The 23564-nt window shown below is 40.8% G+C and overlaps 1 pseudogene; it reads left to right on the forward strand.

Annotated features, from left to right (window-relative positions):
* The first annotated feature begins 994 nt into the window (after window positions 1-994).
* Window positions 995-23564, forward strand: part of LOC121038302 (60S ribosomal protein L10-like) — a 99549-nt pseudogene continuing 76979 nt past the window's right edge.

Genomic DNA, 23564 nt, shown 5'->3' on the forward strand with positions numbered 1-23564 from the left:
TTTTATTTTATTTTATTTTATTTTATTTTATTTTATTTTATTTTATTTTATTTTTTGAGGACCTCCATACTGTTTTGCACAGTGGCTATACCAGTTTGCATTCCCACCAACAGGGCACAAATGTTCCTACTTCTCCACATTTTTGCCAGACTGTAGTTTTAATTTGCATTTTCCCAATGATGAGTGGTGCTGAGCATCTTTTCAAGTGTTCGTTGGTCATTGGGATGTCTTCTTTAGGAAGAAACAGAAATGTCTGTTCATGACTTTAGGAAGAAAACAGAAATGTCTGGTCATGACTTCTACTCATTTTGCATTTGGATTATGTGTGTGTGTGTGTGTGTGTGTGTGTGTGTGTGTGTGTGTTGAGCTGTATCAGTTCGCTACATATTCTGGATACTAACCCTTTATGGGGTGTATCATTTACAAGTATCTTCTAGAGGTCATGTCCTTTTGATGACCTTCCCCAACAATAGCTGACTAGGAAATGTAGCTATGGAAAAGATACTTAGTAAATCGGGACAATCATCACTGCAAATTTCCCAGAAAGCTGCTCTCTTTTACCTCTAAAAGCACTGAGATCTTCCCTTATAGCAGTAAAAGATGTTAGCATTGTCCTCAGATAGTGGTTTCAGGATTATGCAAACATTACATCAATCTCACACATGGGCTTTGCAATATCTGTTTTGGTCGTTCAGAGGCATTCCCTCCCCCCCCCCCCCCCCCCGACCCCAACTTCCCTGTTCTCAGTTGTGTAATGTGTTACCATCTTTGTTAGTGAAGCATTTAGCCGGAGCAAAATGACCATGCAGAGGAAGGGTAAAAACAAAGGAAGAAAGGCGGCCACCAAACTTGTAGTATTGCATTTCTATCCGCCTGTGACTGAAAATAGAGCCATTGAGTACATTCACAGAGGAACTAAACACCCGGTTGAAGCCAGCCAGGTAGCATTCAGTAAAAGAGGCCGTTCCACGACGACAAGACGACACAGAACAGGATGACGCAGCTAGAGCCGCGGAAGACCCGCGGCAGGCCCAAGGCCTCAGCCCTTTCCAGCGGGCGACGGTCAGTCCTGTTGACCAAGTCCCTGCCATTTCAGCCACCCACGTGCCGTCGACCTGCCACAGTGGTGCCTTCAGTAGGCTAAAGTGGTGCGGAGGTACTCATGCTCCTGGGTCTTGGAAAGCAACACCGGGTGGGAGGTTACCCTGCACGGGCTCTGGACGGGCGCCTCGGTCAGGAAGCTACACGTAGGCCGCCATTTCCCGCGCTGGGAAACACCGACCTACGGCGTTGGTTCTGACTCTTACGAGCGCTCCGGTCGTGTTGAGTCAGAGACACCGCAGCATCATGGGCTTACGCATCTTCCCAACAAAGGACCATAGTGGTAATTAAGGTTGGCCTCCAACATTCAGCAGCCCCTTCGGACTCTGAACTGTGTCTCAGGCAGCCACCTCCAGAACCCCAAATCACCCGGCACATAGAATCAGCTTCTGCACCATTTTCTGCTGTAGGACCTACACAAAGCCAAGCGACAGGGGTGCCTGGGGGGCTCAGTGGGTTGAGTGTCTGACTCTTGGTGTCGGCTCAGGTCATGATCGCCTGGTTCGTGAGGTCAAGCCCTGACTTGGGCTGTGCTGAGAGCGCGGGGCCTGCTTGGGATTCTCTTTCCCTCTCTCTCTGACTCTCCGGCTTCACTCCTGTGTGCACTCTCTTTCAAATACATAAACATTAAAAAAAGGAAAAAAAAGCCCCTAAAAAAAAAAAAAAGCATGCGCAATGTAAAAACTGTCCACCAGAGGGGGCACCAGCCCACAGACTTGCCTGTAATTTGAGATTCCCAACTTGAGCTTCAGATTCCTCCTAATCTTGACTGAAGTTCTCAGCCGTACGGTGTTATAAATGTATAAATGTATAAAATGTACATTAAAAGCGGATTAAGTATATTACTTTGATAGCTATTATATAGAAATGTAAAGCTGAATTTATTAAAAAAAAATTTTTTTTTTAAGTTTTATTCGTTTTCTGAGAGAGAGAGAGAGAGAGAGAGAGAGAGAAGGAGACACAGAATCCGAAGCAGGCTCCCCTGCCCGGAGCCTGACGTGGGACTCGAACTCACAAACCACAAGATCATGACCTGAGCTGTAGTCAAATGTTTAACATACTGAGCCACCCAGGTGCCCCTGTAAAGCTGAATTTAAGAAACAGAGAGAGAATGGGAGGGAGAGGGAGAGTTGAATTGGTGAGGTGAAATTTGCAGGGGTTGTTCTCATTCTTTGCCAAACAACCTGGGAAAGAAAGTTGAAAAAATATTTAGCAGGTTCTTCAAAAAATTAAATACAGAAATACCATATGACCCAATATTTATAATGCCACTACTGGGTGTTTACCCAAAGGAAATGAAAACACTGATTCTAAAAGCTATATGTACCACTATGTTTACTGCGGCTTTGTTTACAACAGCCAAGATATGGGGATAAGATAGATAGATATAGCTATAGCTATACATATACATATACATATACATATACATATACATATACATATACAGATATGTATGATACAGCCAATAAAAAAGGATGAGATCTTGACACCTATGAAAACAGGGATGGACCTAGAGGGTCTTATCCTAAGTGAATTTAGTCAGACAGAGAAACACGAGTACCATGCGATTTCACTCATGTGTGGAATTTAAAAAACAAACCAAAGGGGCGCCTGGGTGGCTGAGTCGGTTGAGCTTCCGACTTCAACTCAGGTCATGATCTCACGGTCCGTGAGTTCAAGCCCCGCGTCGGGCTCTGGGCTGACGGCTCGGAGCCTGGAGCCTGCTTCGGATTCTGGGTCTCCCTCTCTCTCTGCCCCTCCCCTGCTCATGCCCCGTCTCTGTCTCTGTCTCTGTCTCTCTCTCTCTGTGTCCAAAATAAATAAATGTTAAAAAATTAAAAAAAAAAAAAAAGAAACAAACCAAATGAATAAACACATAAAAAGGAGAATAAGATCCATAAATACAAAGAGCAAACTGGTGGTTGTCAGAGGGGGTGGGGGGAAAGGCAAAGTGGGTGAAGGGGAGTGGGAGATCCAGGCTTCCAGTTATGTCATGAATAAAGCCATGGGAATAAAAGGCAGAGCTTAGGGAATATAGTCAATGATGTTGTCATGGTGTTATATGGTGACAGATGGGACCTACACTTTTGAGCACAGCATGATGTAGAGAGGTTGAATCCCTATGTTGTACATTCGAAACTACTGTGTCAATTATACTCACATGAAAACATTTAAAAAGCCATTTAAAGAGTCTAGTGTAATCAAATTGTATTGATTGATTTGATCGCACATTTTACCAAGCTATTCCTTAAGCCCTCAGCTTTTTGTGGAGAGCACAGAGCCAGTGGTTTTCTTCTTCACTACCCCAGGCCCTTCCCAGCACCTGACCTTCACCCCTCTTCTGGGCCCCAACGCAAACACAGCCACGACAAGACAAACACACCCAGTATCTGCAGAAAGGACCAGAATTAGGGCAGGCAATGTGAATGACAAAAAATGCAACGAAGGAAATTTCACCCTGAATTCCCAGACAACACCAGGTACCGTCCCCGCCTAGAGAAGGAAGCCGGACGGCTAAGTATGCGTCTCAGAGAACCCCCGTAGGTCGTCCTGCATTCTTCGACATGTAAGAACTCAAGGGTTATGTCCTGCCATTGTGCTAAGTGAAATCATTCAGAGAAGGACACACACACACCGCATGGTACCATTTATACATGGAAGCTTAAAAAAAAAAAAAAAAAAGCCAAACTCATAAAACAGAGAGGAGATTGTGGTTGCCAAGTGTTGGGGTAAGGAAATGGCAGGGAGAGGCTGTGGAAGGGTACAAACCTTGAGTTGCAAGGTGAATAAGGTCTGAGGCGCTAACGAATTGCATGGTGACTATGGTTGATAGTACTACATTGCGTAACTGAAATCTGCTAAGAGAATAGATCTCAAGTGTCCCCCTGGTTCCCAAAAAAGGTAAATATGGGAGGAGATGGGTGGGTTCACTTGATTGTGGGGAATCTTTTCACTATATATGTATATATATACAATATTTAAATGTGTATCGTTTAATGCTAAATGATATTTAACTATATATCACATATTAATATGATCATCATATTTAATATACTTAAATATACAATAGTATATATTGTAATATGTAATGTATTAAATATTTACATATTTAAATATATCACATATTAATATGAGTATCATATTTAATATATTTAAATATATACTATATATACAAAATCACATACACTTTAAATATCTCACAATTTTTTTGGCAATTATGTTGCACTAAAGCTCTAAAAACAAACAAAAATTCATGTCAGAAAACAAATTCTGAGGGCTCTTCACTTTAAACATACTTAAGTACCTTATAAACTAAAGAGATTAATAACAAAATATTTTTGCCGCAGGAGGTTTTTTTCGGTGTCCACAAGGGTATTTTCTGTGGTTCTTACAAATAAAAACATTCTATAGAATGTTTAGATATGATTATATTTGTAAAATTTGATTTGTGCACTCTTTTCATGGATTTAAATGCTGTGAAAACACTGATACTGTGTAAATATTTTTATATTTTTAAGTTTATTTCTTTTGAGAGAGAGAGAGAGAGCAAACATGAGCAGGGGAGGGGCAGAGAGAAGGAGAAGCAGAACCCCAACCGGGACCTGTCATCAGCACAGAGCCCGAGGTGGGGCTTGAACTCACAAACTACGAGATCATGACCTGAGCAGGAATCAAGAGTTGGATGCCTAACCAACTGAGCCACCGGGCGCCCCGTAAATATTTTATATTATAAATATTATATTTCTTTTGAACCGACTATGTCTTGCTCTGTTCTAAGCCTGCATGGATATTAGGGTGATTGACACTAAGCCCCAGCCATTAATACACTGAAAACCTGGAGAATATCTCTCTGCCCACATTCTATGTCCAAGGTACTTAGGATCATTAACCAAATGTCTTTCAGTTTGGTGGTCTCAGAGGAAGACTTCATTTAACCCTTGTCTGAGAAGATTCTCTTTCCCAGAATCATTTTGGAGCCGCAGCATGACCTAGTATCAGGTGGCTGAGGTTCACATGTGTTGATATTTTCGAAGATGTTTTTCAAAAATGGCCTTTCATCAAACTCACTGTCTATGTGCTTAAAATTTTCTTGATATTCTGACAGTTTTTTTAAGGTTTTATTTATTTATTTTGAGAGAGAGAGAGAAAATGCGCGAGTGAGCGGGGGAGGCACAGACAGCGAGGGGGAGAGAGAATCCCAAGCAGACTCCCCGCTCGGCATAGAACCTGACACAGGGCTTGATCTCACAAACCTTGAGATCATGACCTGAGCCAAAATCGAGAGTCGGACACTTAATCGACTGAGCCACCCAGGCGCCCCTCCAACAGATGCTGCTTTCTCTGAAAGAGCCTGATCATTTTCTTCATTCTCTACGACATTTTACTGCACTGTAACAGGAATTAAATAAATATCTTGTTTTCCTGAGCTGTTCTCTCAGTGTTGCCCTCACAGGTTGTTTCCTTGAAGCGTTTGTATGGGGGGCATGGGGGAGGTGGATTGGCCCAGGCTGTGGAGTGCTGAGTAAAGTCACAGCTGAGCCTCATGGGTTTTCTATCTTGAAACTGAAATCTTGGTTTACCTCATGGAAAGAGAGCTCTACTGGACTCCCCACCCGACCCCAGGCATCCCATCCTCGAGAAGGCGTCCCATGTATACTAGTGTCCTGGGGATGCCATGGCAAAGTTGACTGGACATCATAAACAAACTAGGCTTTAAAATAACACAAATACCTTCTCTCCCAGTTCCGGAGGCCACCAGTCTGAAGTCAACGCGTCACCGGGGTTGGTTTCTTCTGGAGGCTCTGAGGGAGAACCCAGTCCCTTCCACTCTCCCAGCTTCTGCTGGTGGCCCTCAATCCTTGGCCTCCCTTGGTTTGAGGATGCATCACTTCAACTCCTGCCTGTATATTCACATCACATTCTTCTCAGTATCCCTGGGTCTTTTCCTTTTCTGTCTCTTTTAAGAAAAGTCCTACTGGATTTTGGGCCCACCCTGATCCAAGATGATCTTATCTTAAACATGACCTTGATCACATCTGCAAAGGCCCCTGTTTCAAATCAAGTCATATTCCGAGGTTCTGGATGGACATGAATTTTGTGGAGGACACTATTCAACCCTGTGCACCACAGATATTGTCTAATTCTCCCTACTTGGGGGCAGACGTGCCCTTTTAGGGCCATCCAAACCACTTTGAGGGTGACTGCTCTAACAAGGCCCATGTCTTTTTGCAAATTAGACATTATTTAGACTGAGAAATACTTGGTAGGAAAGCGTTTGGTTAACTTGGAAATCCAGTCACCTCACCAAAGAAGTTTTAACATTACATTTATTGATGAAGGAAAAAGATAAGACATTAACTGAAAAGACAAAGACTCTTAGGTATATTAAAGTTTTTGCATGGTTGTAAAGTAATTACAATTTTTTCAAATTGTATTCTTGTGCAAATAAAGATTTTCATCAAAGGTGGCCATCAAGAGTTAGACTAAGAGTGCCTGGGTGGCTCAGTGGGTTAAACATCCGACTTAGCTCAGTTCATGACCTTGTGGTTCGTGAGTTCAAGTCCCGCAGTGGGCTCTGTGCTGACAGTTCGGAGCCTGGAGACTGCTTCAGATTCTGTGTCTCTGTCTCTGTGTCTCTCTGCCCCTCTCAAAAATAAACATTAAAAAAAATTTTTTTTAAATGACAGTGTAAGGTCATAACTCTCTTTTAGAGCTGAAGGACTCCTTAACCCATTTGCTAAATTACAGATAATTAAATATTAAGATTGGGGTTTATTTAACAGCCTAAAAGGTAGGTACATTCAATACACTCTAGTTTTTATAAAGAATCCACTACAAAATAAATACAGAAAACTCAAGTTTAGTCAACAAAGAACTAAACCCACATGGATACTTATACTCCTATAAACTCTCAATCTCATGTGTTGAATATTAAAAAAAAAGAAAAAAAAAAAAAACAAGTACAGGGGCTCCTGGGTGGTTCAGTCGGTTAAGCATCCAACTTCAGCTCAGGTCATGATCTTGTGGTTTTTAAGTTCGAGCCCCGCGTGAGGCTCTGCGCTGACAGCTCAGAGCCTGGAGCCTGCATCAGATTCTGTCTGTCTGTCTGTCTGTCTCTCTGCCCTCCCTTCCCCTGCTCACACTCTGTCTCTGTCTCTCTCTATCTCAAAAATAAATAAAATAAAAACTGGCTCTTTTTTTTTTTAAGCATAAAGGTTAGGCTTTGTTTCTTATAAGTGTGCACAGAACCATGTGATTAAAAAAAAAAATAGCTGAACAGTACTCCATACAGTATTGGCTGTGTCAATGTTCCCTAATTTATCAGTATCTTTTTATATAACATTTAGGTTGTTTCCAGATTTGTTTTGTTTTTGCTATCACCAATAATACTGCAATGAATATTTGGGCAAAACTATCAGGAGAATGAATACCCAGAAGTAGAATTGTGGTGTCAAAGTGACATTAGGTAAGCTTCTGATAGATACAGTGCTGTGAAATTACTAACAAACTTTAACACTAATTTATTCTCTCCCAGTTTGAGAGGGAGCCTGCTTTCTCATACAATTTCCAGCAGCCTTTTAATTTGTAGGCAGAGGGTTGGAAAGTGCTGTCTTCCTTTTTAGATTGTGGGTGGGAAAATGCAAGAGAGATATTGAGAAACTGGCTGCTAATATAAATAATTTGATCAGCATTCATTTGTAGGAGAAAACCTAAGGATGCAGTGAACACTTAGCTCTTCATTATTCTGAGGCAGTAAAGGAAAAATGGGAAATTATGCTAAATAATTTGGTAGGAAAACACAAGTGTTTTTCGCCTTTATCATAAAGGTCACTGACAATGAGCGTGATGAGTGTTGCAGTAGGAGACACAGGATAGAGACCACAGATCACGCGACTGAGGACTAGTAGAAATGTGGTATAGTCTTATCTACAATTTAGCATATATAGTCATCTTATGCATAATTAGTGATTTTAGGCAAATCATTGAACTGTTTAGCCCTTCTGTGTCTATTTTACTTTACATGCGTGTAAAGTAAGGGGTTAGGACCCCAACGTCTTAAGAAATGTTATGAGTCTAGGAATGTCTAAATTCAGTAAATATTGCCATTTGATGAGGATTTCCACAATGAAAATGTTGCAATTCTAATTCTCCAGTAGGTGGTGATACTGTAACACTCCAAACAGTTCCTGATCTGATAACTGACTGTAATTCTCAGAATTCATTTCAGAAATAGCCTTTGCCATTGTAGTAAAATTTTATTTTTCACAAAAAAATGCATTTACAAAATGTGTTATAGTATACTTATTGTTATACAAAAAGTGCATTTGTAAAATTTTTTACGTTACACTTATTCACTTAGGACAGCAATGGATTGGTAATTTGTTCTTTTAACGTCTATAGAAATAGAATTCCAAATCCAATTAGGTCAGATGATATAATTTCCAATCTGTCACAGTTTCCTTAATTCAGTTAATTTTATAAATATTTTGGTTTTAATAGGTTTACTTAATCACAAAACTAAGAGTGCACACAGATTGAACTTTGTATATCTTAATGAAACCTTAAAACTACTGTATAAGAAGCTAGTTAAAGGAAAGTCTCAAATAAGTTTCCTGGATAGTTTGTTAGGAAGTCAACCTCTACTAATTGTATAATCATACAGAAAATCAAGGATATCAACCAAAAAATTAGAAGTTCACAAAATGGCAAGATTTTAATGTGGTCTTCAAAAAATCAATTGCACACTTACATTAATGGCATGTAGTTAGAAGATAAAATAAAAAAATAAATGTAATAACTTAGCAACAAAGCCTTGCATAGATGGATAGTGATTTATCTTGGAACATATAATATACATTAACAGAATATAATAAAACCTTCGTAGGAAAAATAAAATAAGACACTCATAACTACAGAATTAAATACATTAAACATGCAAATATTATTTAAGGTAAACATAGATAAAGTGTAAATATATATTAAGAGCCTGTAGGAGACATTTTATACAAATTGGCAAATTAATAGTAAAAAATCTGGAAAAACCACAAGGATACTAACAATCAACTTACTTTAGAAAACCTTCAAACGTTTTTCAAAACTTTTGTTAAATTTTAAAGGTACCTGGAAGGACACCTGGCTGGCTCAGTGGATAAAACCTGTGACTCTTGATCTTGGGGTTCTAAGTTTGAGCCCCACATTGGGTGTAGAGGTTACTTAAAAATAAAATCTTAAAAGAAAAAAAGGTGACTGGAGAACAATGTTAGGGTGATCATGGAAATGGATTTTTTTTTTTTTTCACTAAAGCACTTTATTAAAACACGGGGAGAGAACCCATGGGCAGGAAGAGCTGCCACAGGAAAAAAAAAAAACATTTTTAGAAATGGATTATCATATAAAGATGTTCTACGCTTCAAATACAACATGTTTACAGGCCCTTATATAAACAATCTGTGTTAATATGAAACATTTCTACAAGAATTGACCCTGATGAATGTTCTCGATGCATAACCAAACACTAGTTGTTAATACGCAGGGAAGAAAATCTTAGGAATTTTGCTTTCTCTTAGAAAACAAACAAACAAACAAACAAATTTAGGGGCGCTTGAGTGGCTCAGTCAGTGGAGCGTCCACCTCTTGATTTCGGCTCAGCTCATGATCCCAGAGTCGTGGGTTTGAGCCCTGGGTTGGGCTCCTTGCTGAGTGTGGAGCCTGCCTAAGCTTCCCTCTCTCTCCCTCTGCCCCTCTCTCCCCTTCGTGTTCTCTCTCTCTCTCTCTCTAAAAAACAAAGCAACGACCACAACACACACACACACACACACACACACACACACACACACACACACACAAATTTAGGTTAGGAATAAAGAATCACAGAAATGAATAAAGAATCACAGAAATGATTTTTCGGCGTTGTTCTTTGGCAAGACATGTCATCTTGCTGTAAAATTTTTAAATAGGACCAGCAATACTCCAAGTCGGTTTAGGAGGTATTGTCTGACATGAAGGATAGGGGATGAATCCAGAGAGGCTGCAAATTTCAATTTTCTTTTTTTAAGGAAAGAAGGAGTAAATCATAGCTATCAAAACTCTTCCTATCTGAACACAGGAACCTGATAGACTTGGATAAGTGGCATAAGTGGTGTCTAAACTCTCATAATCTGGACTCTGTAACTAAATAGATTAAGACGATAAAGAATACTTATGTATTACTATGGAGTCCAGCAAAATTGAAAAGGAAAGAAACCTAAGAACACCAGTCTAATTTTGTCAGGTGCAGTGTTATGTAGGCACAGAAGCATCCCTTCATGTCTAGGGCACACAGCTAGGTCACTTCTCCCAGCCTGTCTTCAAGGTAGATGTAGCCAGGTGGGTGCAGGTCAAGTTCAGCCTTCTAAACCTGGCCGTGAAAACCTGCTGTGTGATCCCCCAAATTCTTCTTTCATCCGCCAGCCAAATGCAGAGGAAGGAAGGGCCAAGAGCGCCACAGCCCGGGGCCGGGGGGGGGCGGCGGGGTACAGCCCCAGATAGAAGGATCCTGGGTCCCTTAGCGGTTACTTAACCTGAAATAAGGCTTTGCATGAATGAAAAATTCAACTTCTACTACAAAACTTTGGAATGTGTTTTACAGCAACTAGTGCTACTTATTCTAACGAAAACATGTTTCTGGATTTTCATTTCTATTTGTCAGGTCGTATTTTTTCTCAGTTGAAATTAATGGATAAATAATACTTTCTGTGCCACTTTCTGCACTTAACATTTCCATGAACTTCTATTTGTGTGCCAAGAATGTTGACGTGTTAGCAATCTTCAACAGTGTATTTTATAATGTTAATATTCTCTATTATTATGTCTCCATTCTCCTCTGTTTGGCGGTAGGTTTCCTATTTTTCACTGTAAATTGTGCTGCTCAGTACATCGGCACCAATTGTTTTAGGGACTTTATTCAAAATGGAATTATCTGGTCAAATAAATGGATGGTTGAAAAGGTTCAATGTGGTCAGTGGCTATCACAGTCTATGAATTCCTAAAAATCGTTGACTTGTGCAAAATTGTGCAATAAAAAACATGACCCACGAAAGAAAAAATGGCAAGCTGGACTTCACTGAAATTAAAAACTTCTGCTCTGTGACAGACACTGTTTAGAAAAGGAAACGACAAGCCAGGTTTTTGAGAAAATCTTTGCAAAATACATATTTGATAAAGAAGCGGTATCCAAAATACACAAGGAATTCTTAAAACTCAACAGCGAGGAAAGAAACGACCCAGTTAAAAAAAGGAAGAAAGTCTGAAAAGACACCTTACCAAAGAAGATACGCAGATGGAAAATAAGCATGTGAAAAGATGCTCAATATCAAGTCATTAAGGAGTTGCAATAAAAAAAAATGAGGTACACCTACACACCCTGTTACAATGCCCAGGAGCCAAAACGTTGACAACATCCAGTGACGGCAAGGATTTGGAGTAAACGGAGCTCTCCTGTATTGCTGGTGAGAATGCAAAATGTTATAGCCACTTTGGAAGACAGTTTCATAGTTGTTGTTGTTGTTGTTGTTGTTGTTTTTGCAAAATTAAACCTACTTTTACCGTACAATTGCGTTCCTTGAGTTAAAAAGCTTAACTGCCCCTCCCAGCGTCTGGGTGGCTCAGTGGGTTGAGTGTTGGACTCCAGATTTCAGCTCAGGTCATGATCTCGCAGTCCTGGGGGACCGAAGCCCACATTGGGCTCCGTGCTCGACATGGAGCCTCATTGTGATTCTCTCTCTCTTTCTCTCTCTCTCTGTCCCTCTGTCTCTTTCCCCAGCTGGTGCTTTCTCTCTCTCTAAAACAAATAAAACAAAACTTAATTGCCCTTAAATGAGTTGAAAGCTTATGTCCACACAAAAGCCTGCACACAAATATTTATAGCAGCTTTATTCATCATTGCCCAAACTTGGAAGTCACCAAAATGTCCTTTCGGTAGATGAATGGGAAAATAAACTATGGCACATCCATACAATGGAGTATTACTCAGCAATAAAATGAAATGAGCTACCAACTCACAAAAACACGTGGTAGAATCTTAAGTACCTCTTACTAAGGGACAGAAGTCAGTCTAAAGAAGCTAAATACCGTACGGTTCCAATTACATGATATTTTACTCCCTGTAGGGCAGTAAAAAGATTACGGGGAGTAAAAAGATTAGCAGCTACCAAGTGTTAGTAGGGTGGGGGGAATGAGTACGGGGAGCACAGGGGATGTTTAGAGCAGTGAAACTGTTGTGTAAGATGCGGTAATACATGCTACACATCTGTCAGAACCCGTACAATGTACAACACAAAGACTGAACTGCGGGCTTTAGTTAATAATAATTCATCAATATTGGCTCCTCACCTGTAACAAAGGTACCACAGTGGTACAAGATGTTAATAACAGAGGAAACTGTTTGGGGGAATTCTATGCTTCCCATTCAATTTTTCTGTAAGCCTAAAACTGCTCTAAAAAATCTAGTCTATTAATTACGCATGCCAAACAAACCCGACAACAAACAAACAAAGACCGCAGGGCAAAAAATGGAGTTAGGGGCATGACAAAAACGTCGTCAGTGCCATAAATTGACTTGACACACAGTGATCAGAATGGACATAACATTTTAAAAATACTTTCGTTAAGAGCAAAATAAAAAAAAAATAGCTAAAATTGTCAATGCTGGCGTGACTAGGAAGAAACAGCCACACTTATCGCTATTCATCTTCAAGAGTGATACTGATGCATAATAGGGGCTGTGGAGGGGTGTGGTTCATACACACGGTGCATGGAGACAGCTGGTAGATATCTGAGGGGTGTGTGTGTGTGTGTGTGTTGTGTATTCCCACCAGGTCAGCTGGGTGCAATATTGCTCGTGTTTCTTGCAGCCAAATTTGCACATAAGGAAGTGGAAAATTTGCATGATGCCCACACGGTTCTCAAATCAATTAATTAATTATGCTAGAAAAAAATTTCAAAACAAAGCATGATCACAACACTGATTAATATACCAAGGCTTATTACAAACAGCAGTCTTCTGCCTCACTGTTTCCTCATGATTCCGGCCACGGCTTGTCTTGTCTGTTTCTTAAGGTAATTAGGTCCATATTACTAAAAACAACAACAACAACAACAACCCGTAAATTGCTATTTCTTCAGTTGTAAATTTCAGAAATGAACCACAGCATCCACTTCGCTTCGGACCCCCCTCCCACCTGCCCCCCACCTTCTCCCGTGGCTATGTGGGTAGACACTCCATGTTGTTACAGATTTTTGTAAATATTGTTTGACAGTGTCAGATAGTTTACTGGGAATACCTTTCGTTTCCTGCAGCTTTGGTCCTTCACGTTGACTACCATTTGTACTTACTACGGCTGGTTTCACAGACGTGCAGTGGTAACTGAAATTTTTTTGATTTACATTTTTTCCGTCCCTCCAGTGAAATGTGAGCATGGACGTTATTTGGATCAGTTTTTATAAGTCAGAATATGAAATTTTAGGAGTTATGTTGCTGTCAGTTGGGAATTTCATTGCTTTCTTTTTAAGACATTTATTATTCATGCCATTTTACAAGTGGGTTTTTAAGGGGCACCTCGGTGGCTCAGTCGTTTAAGCGTCCAGCTTCCGCTCAGGTCATGATCTCACCGTTCATGGGTTTGAGCCCCGAGTCAGGCTCTGTGCTGACAGCTCAGAGCCTGGAGTCAGCTCCGGATTCTGTGTCTCCCTCTCTTTCTCCCTCCCCTGCTCACGCTCTGTCTCTCTCAAAAATAAGTAAACATTAAAAATTAAAAAAAAACACCAAACGTGTTTTTAAATTTTTTACTGACTTATTTGTAGTTTTTAGTGTGTGTTCTACACTTTAACTCATTTAGAAATTATGTACGATGTTACATTTGCATCTAATACTCTAGCCATTTCATTGCCAGTTATTTTTTTTTTTTCCTCATTGGCCTTGTTTTGTTTTTAGAATTGTGTGCCCTTAATTGTTGATGTCACCTGTTTTCTGAAGGCCTCAACTATTCTTGTAGAAATTGGTGTTTCTTCTATAGTTGTTATACTGGGATCCTCTCTCTATCCAGATGAACTCTATTTCTTTTTTTCTAATGATTATTTATTTTTGAGAGAGAGATGGAGGGGGAGGGGCAGAGAGAGAGGGAGACACAGAATCGGAAGCAGGCTCCAGGCTCTGAGTTGTCAGCACAGAGCCCAACGCGGGGCTCAAGCACACAAACTATGAGATCATGACCTGAGCTGAAGTCGGATGTCCAACCGACTGAGCCACACCCAGGCACCCCCAGGTGAACTCTATTTCTTTGAGTATTATTTTAGTATTGCCAGCTTCATTCTCTAGTATTTCTATTATTTGGTGGTTGATTGCCCCTTTCCCTCTCTCAATCCCTCTCTCTCATTGCCACCGGATGTGGCATCACTGGCTTGTGTCATTTAGCTGAGACTTGACTTGGCTAGTGTATCTTAAGCACGACCTCTACTAACAAGAACATTTTTACTCATTCTTGATCTTTTGCTCTTTACCTCAGGAAGGCAAACATTTTAATGAGATTTGTTTTTTAATTTAACTTTGTTCAATTCAAATTTTGTTACTTTTATCATATTTTTTTGTTAGATGTAGCCTAGAATAGGCATGGCGATTGTTATTTCAACATCTGTTGAGAAGTGTCAACACTGTATTTTATTGAGTGAGGTTTTCTCTTGGCCCTTGCCAAAGAAGGGGAGGGGAGACCCTGAAATCATGTGAATGGAGCACTGTATTAATTGAGTTTTAAAGAATCATATTTATGATCAAGAATTCAGCAAGGATTAGCTTCTGACTGACATGGTTGGGGTCACTTCTCTCTTTTCGATTCTGGGTAATATTTACTGACCTCCCTGGCTCAAAGTGACCCCTCGAGGCACAACACTGACTGTTTTTGCCACTTCTTGGTCATTTATATTCTGCTTCTTAGGGCTGTCGTCCTTCTGTGTGTTGGTCTGTTTGGCCCAACTAGGTGATAAGCTCCTTGAAGGTGCGTCTCTCATAAATGTCTTCTCCTCTACGTCTTATGGTGCTTAGATCGATTCTTCACATGAAGCGGGTACTCAGAAACACTGATTGATTGAAACTTAGTCAATAGCTTTTGACCATAGAATTTCCTAATGTAAAATTTCATCAATAAACTGTAGTTTATTTTGTTATGTTCTCAGACACACACAGACACAGACACACACACACACACACACACACAATCATTTTTGTTTTCTTGTTAGGTGTCCAGGTGTCCTCCCGGACACATTTGATTTTGTGACTCCCTACTTTGCCAGATCCTATGTGACGCAATATCCCTAACTGCCACCTAAAAGGACGTCTCAGAGGGTCATGGAGAGCATGCGTCAGCTCACATCTCTCTTTCCTTTTTCCTGTTTGGCAGGATTATACTTTCAGGGATGTTTTTCTTCTTATAGCAGGACACACAGGAAGTTCAAAAATACATCTATACACATACTTCTCAGAAAACATTTTGGCGTAGAGGATTACTGATTGAAAGCAGGCGGCCCTACTGACTTCAAGAATATCATGATTAGATGTCGTTATTTCCTTTGTGGCTGAAACAGTCGTACATCAATCTGAATTTGAAACCATCGGTTCCAAGCTCTTTTTAAGTTGTTAGAAATCGCTAACCACTCTCTTAGTCACAAGAGTAAAGCTGAATTCGTCATTTGTTTTTGGAGGTTGCAGGATAAATGAAACTTCAGAAACAAAAGATCAATTTGGCTCCTGTTGCCCTGACTGACAGAAATTGCTCAGCCCAGGGATATCAGCAAAATACCTGTGTCAACCAAGGCTATGACTGAATGCATTGCTTCACAGCAGAGAAAAACTTCATGGGTCAGACCGCAGACCAAAAGCATGAAGATCAGGGTTATGTTTATAAGGAGTCTCTATTCGTTATTTAAAAAAACAAAGATGTTTGCTTTAAAAAGAGCCTAATTATTCAGCAAGATCTTTGACATTCTGAAAGAAAGATCTTGTCACAATGTCTTGAAGAAATAGATTTTTCCGAGACCACGTTTGTAAGGCAATTTTGTAACTTCATTGAAATCGACAGCCTGCACTTAGTGTGACGTGTGTATTGTAATGGATTAAATCAGTCTAAGTTAGATTAATAATTTTTAAGGTCTAACGCTATGCCTTTAAAACAACTGTTCCATTTGACCAAAAAAGGATGGCAATAGCATTGTGAAGTCCTTCATATGTTTTAAATGAAACGGGATTGTCTATTGTTTAGTAATTTATTCTTTTGATGGAGATCAGAAAAGAGAAGGAACTGCCTGCCTCACTGCTTAAGAAGCCTCAGGAAGCACGGAGGAGATTACTGGTTCTTGGATCTGGGATATTGCCAATTTGCAGGGTCGACTGTGTTAAGCTTGAAATGTGAGCACCAAAAATGTTTTAATGGGAAGCATTATGATGATCCCACTTTTCATAAAACGCTCTGTCCTCTCCATTCTCCAATAACAGACCAATCCCTTCAGGCTTTCTCCAGCCAAGCTCTCACTGGCACCAGTGAAAAGCTTGCACATCAGAAGCAGAAGGACTGGGATTCATTCAAAAGGAGTCGTTTTGCACATACGTAAAAATTGCATCCATTCGTTTTGTCCCCAAGATGGCTGGTGAGTGAAATCGTAGACATGGAGGAAGTAGGAAGAGTGTGAAGCTGAATTTTGGCACTTAACATAGGAGTCAGTATCTGTTTAGACGATGTGAGTAGCTTAATCTTGGTGAGGGTTAGCCGTAGAGCCGAGACGGAAATGCTTTCTTGCGGGTGAACGGAAACAAAGGCAAACTGTAGCCGCTAAGAAGTACTTTAATTCTTATATGGTGAGAGTGGTCATGGATATCTGGGGCGAATAGAAGTAGAGGCTTGTACACAATTAAGCAAGTTGGTTCAACACATGTCCCTTGAGTGCCCATCAGGAGACGACGCTGTGCTTGGTGCTGGGGTTTAAGACCAATTGAACCGACTTCCTCTCCCGAGGAGCAGAGGACAAACGCTGTCACAATACTGTCTTCCAGTTGTACACACGATACTCTCTTCAAATCCATAATTCCATATCCTTCCTTAGACATACTTCCTTATATGTATTTCTAGCATTTTCTACACATTTATGTTAGTCTTTCTATTCAAGACTGAATGTGTAATGATCACTTGAAGACAAGGCGTATCTGATTGAAGTTTTATATATTTTAATTTTAGCGTGATGGCAATTTCACTCTTGTCACAATGATCTTTTCCTTAGTATCAGCACTCTTATTTTCTCCACTTTCACTTATTTTTGTAAACTTGGTCTATCTATCCATCTATTTGAGAAAAGGAGAGAGAGAGCAAGCAAGGGAGAAGGGCAGAAGGGGAGAGAGAGAATCTTAGTCAGGCTCTGTGCTCAGCACGAAGTCCAATTCGGGGCTCGATCCCACAACCCTGGGATCATGATCTGAACTGAAATCAAGAGTCAGACAGACAACCGACCGAGCCACCCATGTGGCCCTATTGTTACAAACTTTAATGCAAGATTCTAGCAATTGCATCTGAGGCTTCTGAGCGCTCAAGTTGGTAACTGTGCAAAAGTGCAAATGTTGCCTGAGACAGAGCACTGCACCACGAACTGTGGATGCATTTAGGAGCTGATGGATGAAAACTCCCATTAGTGTCAAAAAAGTGTACCGGGCACAATGATGGTTGATCACGAAAAGTTCTGGTTGTAAGAAAGGCTAATAATTTGAACTCAAGAGCCACCTGTAAACCAGAGCATTTCCGTTTGCTACTATGTGGTAAGCAGGACATTAGAAATGTATCTAAATCATGGGAATGGACAGAGGCATTAGAAAAGTGATAAAACCCCTAATCCCAAAGAATTTAACATTTGAGGAGCTTAACTGGTTGATGGAATAAAAGCAAAGAGAACGTGTCAATAAGGTAAAAATCACCTGATGGTGAACTTCATGACTTTCCAGCTTGGCTTGAATTTGAAATTTTCAAATCTAGGTAAGCACTTGAAAATCTATCTTTCCGAGTGCTTACCATTTACTTTGGTGGCTCCCAAGCTTTCGAGTATGAGGACTGCCCAGTTGCCAGTGATGGTACCATTAACTTTTCAGTCTTATAGATACGACTTGGTATTTATAAATTTGAGGGGTTTGTGTACTGGTCCCATGGCTCATCCACATGGATTATGGATCCCTGAGTGGGGCCTTGGGAGGAAACAAGAGGCCTGACAGTATATTCTCCCATCCTCTTTTTTGACTGTAAACTTATTTTTTTGTAAATTTTTAAAAAGTTTATCTTTTTATTTTATTAAAAAAAATTTTAGGGGTGCCTGGGTGGCTCAGTCAGTTAAGCATCCGACTTCAGCTCAGATCATGATCTCGCGGTTTGCGAGTTCGAGCCCCGTGTCGGGCTCTGTGCTGACAGCTCAGGGCCTGGAGCCTGCTTCAGATTCTGTCTGTCTGTCTCTCTCTCTCTCTCTGCCCCTCCCTTTCTCATGCTCTGTCTCTCCCTCTCTCTCTCTCAAAAATAAATTTAAAAAAAACATTAAAAAAAAGACTCATCTGAGTCTTTAGAAAATTTTTAAAAAAATATTTATTTTTGAGAGAGAGAGAGACAGACAGACAGAGTGTGAGCAGGGGAGGGGCAGAAAGACAGGGAGGCACAGAATCTGAAGCAGGCTCCAGGCTCTGAGCTGTCAGCATAGAGCCCGACTCAGGGTTTGAACCCATGAACCGTGAGATCGTGACCTGAGCTCAAGCTGGATGCTAAACCGACTGAGCCACCCAGGCGCCCTAAAGTTTATTTTTAATGTTTTATTTATTTATTTATTTATTTATTTATTTATTTATTTTTGAGAGAGAGAGAGAGAGAGAGAGAGAGCACACGATCAGGGGAGGGGCAGAGAGAGATGAAGACACCGAATCTGCAGCAGGCTCCAGGCTCGGAGCTGTCAGCACAGAGCCCGACACGGACCTGAGTCCCAGGAGTCGTGAGATCATGACCCGAGCCAAAGTCAGGCATGTAACCGAATGAGACACCCAGGCGCTCCTAAAGTTTATTTATTTATTGAGAGAGAGAGAGAGAGAGAATCCCAAACAGGCTCTGCACTTCTTGATGAGCCTGACTCAGGGTTTGATCTTGAGACCATGAGATCACCACCTGAGCAGAAATCAAGAGTTGGACGTGTAGCCTACTGAGCCACCCAGGTGCCCTGACTGTTCATTTAAATTAGATTCACCCCAAAGCCCAAGAATACGTACAGAAAACCATGATTCAGGGAGAGAGAATTTCGGGTGCAAGATTTAGATATTATCTAAGGAGAGACTAAAGGAAGAACTCATTATTATGTGCAGGGTAAAATATCTGAAGGCACGAACACCAAGCGCCTTTGCTTGTCTTAGAAGCTTCTAGAAGGTTTGACATAAATATGACAAGGGAATAAGGGATTTCCATCTTAAGAGGTTGTAAGTATGGTTAATATTAACTCATGCTTCTAGCTCTTCCATCATCTGTCCCCACTTTGGGTTTCTAAGAAGGACCACTTATAAAAATTAAAGCTTAATTCCTCCCCCCTGCTCTCTTTTCTTTCCTCTGTAAACACATACTGAGCACCTAGTGGTTGTAAGACTTCTGGCTAGGTACTCAGAATGAAGGGAAGAAAATGCAAAGTCAAAGGTATAAGTGGCCTTGACGTGAAAAATTCTAAAACTTTGGGTGGAAAAACAAAGAGTAGCCTATCTCCTCTCCTTTTGGATTTGGGAACTACATCTTCAACAGACAACCGTAAAAACAAAACGAAACAAAAAAACAACCTTATATGAAAACCAAGAACTTCCACAGAGCAATGTAATAATAACAACAGCAACAACAATAATAACAATTACTGGCCCCTGATACGTATAAATACATGTGCTGACACAACCAACAAGGAGGGTTCAATGACTGTTCTAATTTCACTGGTGGGAAATACGAGATTTATAGATGTTAAGTAATTTTCTCAAGGTCACATAGCTAGTACATGACAGACTTCATAAACGAGGTTACAAGACAACCAACGAATTGAGAAAAAAAGCATTGTATGTTGTGTAACAGGAAAACATTCATTTTCCAGAATACATATACTTCTTTTAGAAGACTATATTCTATATAGTATTCTATATATAAATATATATATATACTTCTTTTAGAATACTATATTCTATATAGTATTCTATATATAAATATATATATATATCTATATATAAATATATAAAAGTATATTCTATACTTTTAGAATACTAAAAGAACTCCTATACTTCAATTAAAAAAAAAAAAAAGATTGGCCGATTTCAAAATGGGCAAAGCAATCTAAAGGCAAGGAAATCCAAATATCTACTATGCATGCAAAAAAATGCTCAACTTCACTGGCCAGCGCGGAACTGTAAACGCAACCAGTGATGGGATGCCGATTTCCACGTATCGTGCAGGCATAAGTTAACATGCCTGGCAACATCAGGCCTTTGTGAAGATATTTCAAAGGCAGTGCTTTCATACACTGTCTGGCGGGAGTACATGGTGGAGAAGCAACTTTGGTTGCATCCAGAAAAAATGCAAACAAGCTTAGTCTAATATTTAGCAATTCTGCTTCAGGGAATATACATCCAGTGCTGGGCTGGAAAAGTATCAGTGGTTTACTGGTAAATGTTTAATGATTGGCTTTCTGGTTGGAAGATGGAGAGTTTGATGTGTAGGTTTGCCATTTTTCATGGTGTAAATGCTCCCGCTATGGTCACATTTAAGCTACCAGTGTAACATCACGGTTGGCAGAGCAGGGAAGGGCGGTGCACTGTCGTTGACCCTCACGGGTCACCTGAGCTGGGTCCATCTTCCCACTGTGAGACGTGGCACATGAGCACAAGAGACATGAGCAAGCATGTGCCCTGAGGCCTGTTGGTAGGCATCAAAGATGTCAAGCAAACTACATATCCACCAACAGATGAACGAGTTCATAAACTGCGATCACTTCCAGGAAGGTTATAGTTCAGTTCAAAGAGAGGAGCAGTGGCTTCCTATATGATGGGAGAACTGCATACATATTGGCTAGTTTTCAAAACATAACGTGGAAGGAGACAAACAAATTACACAACAGTGTTGTGAGATCATTCTGTAACGTGAAATAGAATAAGAGTAGGTATTGTAAATTATCTATGGAATGAAAGGCTACATACCAAAATAGAAAAATGGAATTGAAGCCCATATTTCAAAATTATATTTGCCTTTGGAGTGTGGGGGGGAAATAACGGTATAGATGTGATGGTGATTAAAAGCTGTCCTAGTGGGGCGCCTGGGTGGCTCAGTCGGTTAAAGCGTCCGACTTCAGCCAGGTCACGATCTCGCGGTCCGTGAGTTTGAGCCCCGCGTCGGGCTCTGGGCTGATGGCTCAGAGCCTGGAGCCTGTTTCTGATTCTGTGTCTCCCTCTCTCTCTGCCCCTGCCCCATTTATGCTCTGTTCCTCTCTGTCTCAAAAATAAATAAAACGTTTAAAAAAAAATTAAAAAAAAAAAGCTGTACTAGTAATACCTGTAATATTATTTCTTTTCTCATGGTACCGTGTCTCTCTGCCCCTCCCCTACTCGTACTCTGTCTCTCAATAATACAGAAACATTTAAAAAAAATTCTTTTTAACAAAATCAAAGAAAAATCTCTAAATTTCTTGGGTGGAAAAGTCCTAAAAAGGTTCCTATTTTTTTCATCCACAACTTCATTAGTTGAAGATGTATCATTTTTTTTTTTTTTAATTTTTGTTCAATGTTTTGTTTTGTTTTTGAGAGAGACAGAGACAGAATGCGAGTGGGTTAGGGGCAGAGAGAGAGGGAGACACAGAGGCGAAGCAGGCTCCAGGTTCGAGCTGTCAGCCCAGAGCCCGACGCGACCTGAGCCGAAGTCTGGCGCTCAACCGACTGAGCCACCCAGGCGCCCCAGATGTGTCATTCTTAAGAGCAGCGTTTCTGGAATCCAAGGAACATTATCCGATTAAGTACACATTATCAGTTGTAAGACAGCTCAACTTAAGAAATAGTAAAACGTGCATTCAGGCGTGCTCAGAATGAAGGAACGCGGCACTCCAGCCGACTGGTGGTAGGTGGTAATGTATCTGGAGGCGTATTAACCCCTCAACATTTCAGGTAAAGATCAATGATTGTTAAATGTGTCGTGGGTCCACAGGACCTGCGGGGGATATGAAGACATAGACCAGAGTCCTCCAGAAACTGCGCATCTCAAGCACTTGGACCACAGGGAGCAAAACAGAAGTGAGCAAAAAAGCCTCTGAGTGGCAAATTCTGTGCGCTTTGTTATAAGATATGTTACACGAGATGGAAAGCGGCACGGAGGAATGATGGCCCGTGACAACCGTGAGGAATGACGGCGGCTGAGAGACAGCACTGCAAAAGCCAGCAGCCGGGGCCATTTAGCACAAGGGCAAACCGCCCTCCATGTCGCAGTGGCCCTGGAAACTCTCAAAAGTACAAAATCGTTTTATATGTTTGTTTCTTGTTTACTTGTTTCATGTAGTGCAGCCCAGTAACTATTTTTTTCAACGTTTATTGATTTATTTCTTATTAAAAAATTTTCAATGTGTATTTATTTTTGAGAGAGAGAGAAAGAGAGAGAGAGAGAGACAGAGCCCGAGTGGGGGAGGGGCAGAGAGAGAGGGAGACACAGAATCCAAAGCAGGCTCCAAGCTCCCAGCTGTCAGCGCAGAGCCTGAGGTGGGGCTCAAACCCATGAACCATGAGATCATGACCTCAGGCGAAGTTGGGTGCTTAACCGAGCCACCCAGGCGCCCACAAGAACCAATGTTTTTAACGTTGCCCTAGAATCATCAAGAAAATGCAAATTATTTTTTTTCCAGTATGCTCAGAGAGGCAAGATTTAGAAATATTTTTCTAAAACCTTGGCTTAATATGGAACACTCTCCCAGAAAGCCGGGGAGATGAGACATCATTTTATTTTAAAAGAGAGTTCACGTGTAAACTTATTTTATGCCATCCTAAGGCCTTCCGAGGAGTAGGCATTTTCTAAACAAGTGATGGTACATTTTCCCACAAAATGTCATCTTTCCGAAAGACGTTTCATCCTGGTCTTGTAATATTCTTCTTGGTTAGGAGACGCTGCGATGATCACCCCCCTTCCCCCTCAACGTTGACGTGCTAGGGGGAGGGACACAAAAATCTTGACATGAGTTGCCTGGCGTCTGTAGGGAAAGTCACCTCGAGAGCCAGAGGTGAAGCCCACATTGCCTTTCACTCTTTCTCCACCCTATGTCAGAAGGCAACAAGGCTATGCGGACTTCTTTTAGGTGAGGAGGTCTGTTTGATCTAGTCTGAAAAATATGTCAGCAGGGTTCCCCTTTATGCCAATATTTGGGACATTGTAGCT

This window comes from Herpailurus yagouaroundi, unplaced genomic scaffold, assembly GCF_014898765.1.
Source record: "Herpailurus yagouaroundi ecotype Mexico unplaced genomic scaffold, PumYag 165, whole genome shotgun sequence".
Lineage (NCBI taxonomy): Eukaryota > Metazoa > Chordata > Mammalia > Carnivora > Felidae > Herpailurus > Herpailurus yagouaroundi.